The sequence below is a fragment of the Kryptolebias marmoratus genome, linkage group LG1 (genome assembly GCF_001649575.2).
Source record: "Kryptolebias marmoratus isolate JLee-2015 linkage group LG1, ASM164957v2, whole genome shotgun sequence".
Lineage (NCBI taxonomy): Eukaryota > Metazoa > Chordata > Actinopteri > Cyprinodontiformes > Rivulidae > Kryptolebias > Kryptolebias marmoratus.
In genome coordinates, this window is record NC_051430.1 from 20843573 (window position 1) to 20850374 (window position 6802).

Genomic DNA, 6802 nt, shown 5'->3' on the forward strand with positions numbered 1-6802 from the left:
GCGAAGCACGCCAGGTCGACCGCGAGAAGAACAAAGAGGCCGAACGTAGCCTCACACGTGCTATTTATAGACGCACGCCCAGGTGAGCTACGTGTCACGTGCGTGACTTTGTTTACATTAATTCTCGACCTGCGCGGAGCGCGAGGAGAGATATCCACTTTGTTTACTGCCACTGGCAGTCAGGAAGGAATGAAACAGAACTGTTTTTTCTTTACGTCTAAAAACAAAGGAATACATTTGGACCCCTTTGTGGAATTAGTTTAAAGTGGACGCACATTAAAGCACCTCTGAACCGCGCTCATTCACTATTCTTTTCTTTATGTATATAAATATAATTGACTTCCTGTGCGGTTGTACCTAGCCGCGAATCAAAAGGAGAAGAGTTCAGACAGCAGCATCCTAACCAGAGGAAACGTCGTCCTTTGAACTGTTCCGGGATGTGACTCGTTCTTTTCAGCGCAGAAAGGATGCAGAGTGAAGCAAAGAACAATGAGCTCGGGGGTAACACCTGTTATCTAACGCTCCGTCGAGACTTTTCTGACATCCGGTTAACTGGCTGCAGCCATTAATAACCACTTCTGATTTATTTAAGCTTTTCTTTGGTGAAAGTAGAAAAAAAAAAAAACGTCTCAGATAATCCGGTGAAACAGGAAGTCGAGCTCTGCCTGCACCTCTTGCCTTCACGTCGGCTCTCTTAACCCGGAGCAAAGCAACATTTTCAGCTTCAGATATCGCTGCATCCTCCCCCCTCCGATCCCACCTCGGCCATAACGAGGCCACAGCGTGAGCAAACACCTGCTCCCTGGGACGACGCGCGAGGGAAGAGAAAACAGAAAACCAGAAAAATAAAAAAGTCATTTTACCTGCAGGAGGTGACTGTGTTTGAGTGGACATAAAAAAAATAAATAAAAACCCCTGGCTTCGGCTCGCTTTCTGCCAAACTATGATCTTTTTTTCACATTTCGAAGGACAGAGGAAAGCAGAGAACATGGGAGGAGAGGTGGATAAATAAATAATCTGAGCCATCCATTATTAAAAGTAAACTGTCGGGCGCTGGATTCTCTCTTTCTAAATCCAGACCCACATCCCAGCTTTGATGCAAAAATGGCTGCTTTTTTAAAGACAATATATTATTTTATTTTTTTATTTTTTTTAATTTTACCGCTTGGCCTAAAACAGAAACTTTGCAGCATTGTTACTGTACTGCTGTACCTTTATGTACGTATAGTTTTCTTGCTTTAAACCACATATGGTAAATTTCTTTTATTTCACATTTGCACCACTAATCTGCTTATTATGTCTTACATGGTTTACTGTTTTCATATCAATGATTCATGATGACGTCGCTCGTGATCCTAAATCTTGAGTATTTAGGCTTAAAGCTTCACAGTAAAGCCAGACGTCTTCTGATGAGACGTTTGGTGTCCCCTTTCTGCTGTTTTCTTTCAGCTCACATAGACTTCGTGTCCGACTTGCCTCTGTAACGTGCCTCGTCTTGTATCGGTTTAAGTTGCTGCTCTTTAAATGCTTCTGTTCTTGTGATTTCTTTTTTTTTTGTTATGCTTAATTTGCTCGAACCTTTGTAACCAAGAAAGCAAAGACTGCTAGTTTTCTCTAAAAGGGGAAGAGGGGTGCCTGTATCATGAACCTTAACCTGTACTTTTGGGACGAAGGAAGGCGGTGAACCCTGTTTGCACGATCGGATTGATGTTGTTTGATTGCGTCCGATCAGGAGGGATTAATTTATTGAGATTGAACCCGGGAATGCTTGTAGATTTAAAAAAAAAAAGAAGAATGAAATGCATGGATCTGTCATTTACTGCGGTTTGGTTTCCATCCTGTTTGACTTGTTTTCGTTACTTGAAGTCTCACCCCACGGCAGACGAAGCGCTCGGCCCCCACTGCACGAAACGACGGGACCGCCAGCCCTGCGCCTCACAAGCAGCTGCAGTGAAAGCTGTGAACGGATTCTGAAAAACACGCGGCCAAAACCTCTCATGCAGTCGGCCATGAGACCCCCCCCCCTTCCGCTATATATAATGTACTGAGAAATTATGGAACAAAACCTGTTACGGAATTTATTTTTTCTATGCTTTTTAGGATGATTCAGTGTAAAAAGATGTAAATGTCTATAAATATGTGACTTGTGTTGCTGAGGAACAGGACGTCGACATGCCGATGTTTGTGTGTGACGTGTTGTAGTGCTTCAGTGTTCCACTCTGGATGCAGTCATGTTGATTCGAGCTCGGCCTGCAGGCTGTACGTATGAGAAATAAATCATCTACTAACTTTTCAGCTCTTTGTTTTCCGTGGGTTTGTGTGTTTGTCACATAAAGAGTGAGAGAAGCTCTTGGAATGAAGACAAAGTAAAAAAAAAAAAAAAATCTGATAGTGGCACTTTATCTGGGTTAAATCTTCAGATAAAAAAACAACAATTCTGGCTTTTGGCAGGGCAGAAATTGTGATGTCAGGAAAATAACGATTCCTTGGCTCACATCGAAGTTATTCAACTGAAATGAGTTGTGGGTTTTAGACAAACTAAAATAAAAAAACGAAGCAACATTGTAGTTATCAACAGAAGATTGGGACAATCAGATAAAAATGTTTTGTCTTCCATTTTGAGACAGTTCTTCTATCTACAGGAAGAAAATCTCAAGGTTTTATAAAATCAAGCTTATTATAAAATGAAATCTTTAGTTCTGATTTGTATTTTGCACATCTTTAAAGGCTCAGAGGACTGTGGAGTCCCTTTTTTTATAATTATTATTTGTTGGTGGTTTGATGTTTGTCTTTGTTTTACTCAAATGAATACATGGCTGCTGCTTAAAATAAGGTCTGTTTTCAGACGTTTTGTTTCTTTCAGCAGCGATCTGTTGTAAGTGGAGGACATAAAACCCATAAGAGGTTTCGAGTCTCTGGTTTTTGTGGTGGTAATCGGGAGAGACACGGACTGGAGCCTCGCAAGAAGAAACCTCTGTGGGGGAAGTTCCTTCGTATCAAATCGCTTCAGATCTGATCGTAGTAAAAGAGCGCCGCTTTTGGGGGAATATTTTAGCCTCTGGATTTGCACCGGAAAAGGACGAAGCGTGTTGTAGAGTCAGATTACTTTGATTATTCCATAACTCCTGGCTTTTTTTTCCTTCAGCTTTATCAGCTTTATTGTTGTTCTGTAGTTGAGCTTGATAACGTATGAGGGCACTGAGCGCCACTCATGGAGGGGTAACAGAAAAATAAGAAGAAAGGTGTGTGGTTTTAATCATTTTTCTTGTTGTTATGTTTTAAAGCACTATTAAAACCTTTGCATAGCTTTGTGGGAAGGTGTCACATCGCCAGTCTCTGTCCAAGCCAGGAGAGGAAGCTGTTTTTAGCTATTTTTTAAAGGAAAAAGTAAATAAAAGAATGTTGTATTTGTTATATAGGAACCAGGATAAAGGCAACAGTTAAGTTCAACATGTTAAAAACACTTAAATAGTTGGCCTAATATTAGATTTTCTGTAAAAACAGCTGAAGTTAAATGTCTTCACTCCTAAAATAAAGCTTTGTCTTTGACATAGCAGCCGACAGATTAGTCTTATCTTAGTTCAGTTCTGAAATGTGACTTCAGAAGTCGAACAAATGCTTAATGAGTTCGATTCGACCACTTTAACTAAACCAGCTGGGGCAGAAAACCTGCAGCAGTATGACATTTATCTGCTCCTGTCTTCACACACGAGACCAGTATGTTTCATAAATATGTGCGTGGAAAAACTCAATGTGGAAACAAGAATAAACTCATGTTTGAGTCACTCTGGTAGCTGAAAAACCTTGTAGCACAATTAGAAACAAATAATTGAGGTGGGATCTGATCCCAACTTGTCAGAAATGGTAATAATTCGGTATATATGAATACTTTCTTTATGAAAATGCAAATCTTGGCATCACTCCCATAGCAGTTTCTCAAATGAAAGAGGGAGCATGTGGTTTAGTGACTCAACTGTTGTTGTTTTTTTTCTTTTTCTATTTTTAAACACAAAGATGACAACTGGTTAGCTTCTTTTTTTTCTTTCTCCTTAATTTGCTTCTCGTTTTCCTGCGACGTGGAAGCACTGTGCTGCTCCTTTCTTTAGTAGGTCAGTGACTAAGAGCTTATTAAAAACGCTGCGGAGGAGGGGGAATTTCACCAATCACACATGGAAGCATACACACACACACACAATCTGTTCCCACCTGGGAGCTGCACGGCAACGTCACCGACTTGACAGTTGGCCCCCGCCGCCGTAATCCGAACCAGACAAGTGTGACAGGCCCCAGTCCTGTGAGGTCATGCAACATTATTAGCGCTGAATCAGACATTTTGCAATTTTGGTGAACAGAGGGCAATTCAAACAAGGAAAACTTGAAGAGGAAAGGTATTTCTTCTCCACCGATCAACAGATAACTTGTGCCTCTCTTATCTACCATATGCCCATAACCTGGTTAGGTGACATCTGATGTTCATTTTAATTAAAACAATCAATCCTGTTGCCATAATCTTTTGCCTTCTTATTAGGTTTCCTGTATGGCCAAAAAGCTGAAGACTTTATTCTCTTTAATGCACCGATGTTCCTGATAAAAGCTCTTTTTGCCACATTCAAAGGCGGCACATTTACAACTTTGACTCATGAGCTGTTAGATGATCATTTTTAATAATCCATAGGCACCGCTGGGTGCTCTCTGCTTGTTCTGCATTGTAAAACACGCCAATCAATTAGTTGTATTAATTATTCAGTTAGGGGGAGAGCGCTTCTGGTTTATGTGGCTTTTTATAGGACAGTTAGGAGTCGTCTCCGCACATATTACACATGAGCCCTGGCACATTAAAAAAACAACTATGTGAACATAAAATCTGTAAAAAAATGAATGGTTCTTGGAGATTAAATAATAACTAATGATGATGGCGACTCTTTTTTCCCCCCCTCCCAACATGTGGGTTCATATCTAGTTTGGACGTAACATTTCAGTGGGATTAATTTAGAAACATAAAAGCTCTCCTCGTGCGGAGCTGCAACTTTATTAAGACCTCGATTTTTCATGTTTGACGGTTCAGATCTGTTCTGTTATCCTCTCATAACACAAGCATGAGTCCTAATTAGCTCATTTACAACCTGGCAGGATGAAAATGTGAGTACTCTGATCCTATTAGTTTTATTTGCATTTTTCAGAATCCAAAAACCTGACTGCCATCAACTTTAATTGATTTTTGTTTTTCTGAGATATCTTTAACAGATTCTTCTGCAGTTATTAGACAGTTTTTGTTGCTTTAGGAAGGCCTAATTGTTTTCAAAAAGATTTAAATTTCACCAGTGGATTAGAAAGTGTAAAACCTATTTAAGACCTGTTTAGACCTCTTGCAGCTGTGGAGCTATTGCAGCTTCATATCCAGACGATCAAAGATTTGAGTAAAAATAAAATAAAAACGAGGACTTGTAGGCCCTTCTCAGAGCGGAAAGCTGCTGCTTTGGCCAAGGTTAAGGATGGACACTCAGATCAAGAAACTGGCAGCCTCCGTGGCTGAAAGGTTTGTGGTTTTGGAAGGCAAAACCTTTTTATTTGTCATTTTTGTTTTAGTTGTACCACCCCAGTTCTGAAAATGTTGGGCTGATGCATAAAATGTGAATAAAAATACTGAAATATGTTGTAATATGGATGAGAGCATATAAGAACCCTTTTCTGCATTGATGGAGCCTTTTCAGATGTGTAAGCTGCCCATAGGCACTAATGCACCCCCATACCATCAGAGAGGCAGACTTCTGAACCATGTACTGATAACAGGCTGATGATTCCTCTCCTCTTTAGTACAGAGGATGCAGCATATGTGGTTTCCAAAAAGAATTAGAAATGTTAATTCATCTGACCTCAGAGCAGTTTTCCACTCTTTTTAAATGAGTTTCAGGTCAGAGAGGACCTCAGTGTTTCTGGATGGTGTTCACATTTAGCTCCTTCTTTACATGACAGAGCTTTAACCTGCATTAGTAGAACTGTGTTTACAGACAGGGATTTCTGGAAGACTTCCTGAGTCCATGCAGTGAAGTTCAGAACAGAATCAGACCTGTTTTTAATGCAGTGGCCCCTGAGGGCCCCTGAGGGCCCCTGAGGGCCCCGAAGACCACGAGCCTCCAATACTGACTCTCAGCCTTTAGTCCTTGGAGCTCAGAGATTTCTCCAGATTCTTGAAATCTTTTGGTTTTATGAACTGTGGATGATGGGAGATCCAAAGTCTTCCCAATCTTCTGTTGAGGAACATTATTTTGAAAATCATTTCACTATTTTTAGACAGTTTTTGGCAGACAGGTGAACTTCTTCCCATCTTTACTTCTGAGAGATTCAGCCTCTCTAAAAGGCTCTTTTTATCTCCAGTCCATGAGGATTTTACTGACCTGCTGTCAATTAACCTGATTAGTTGCAAAATGCTCCTCCAGCTGTTTCTGATTTGCACCACTTATTTTTACAGCTTTTTGTTGCACCTATCTCAGATTTGCCACCAAAATAAAAAAAAGGTACAATTTCTTCATGTCAACATATGTTTCCACTGTGGATAAAAGCCAGGCGTGCTTCATGTGGCCTTGAAGCTACCAGCAGCTGATCCTAAACCAGGTTTGCTCCACTGATGGCAGATTATTTCAGCCACATTTGGAGAGTATTCATTTCGCCATGCTCCGTTTGCTTTGTGTCCGTTTGTCCCCCCGTCCACGCGCTCGGCGGGGTGGACAGGGGACATGGAGCCAAGGAGGAGGCCATCTGCTGACGCGGAACAAGTGGCAATGCCAGAGAGGGAAAAAAAGAG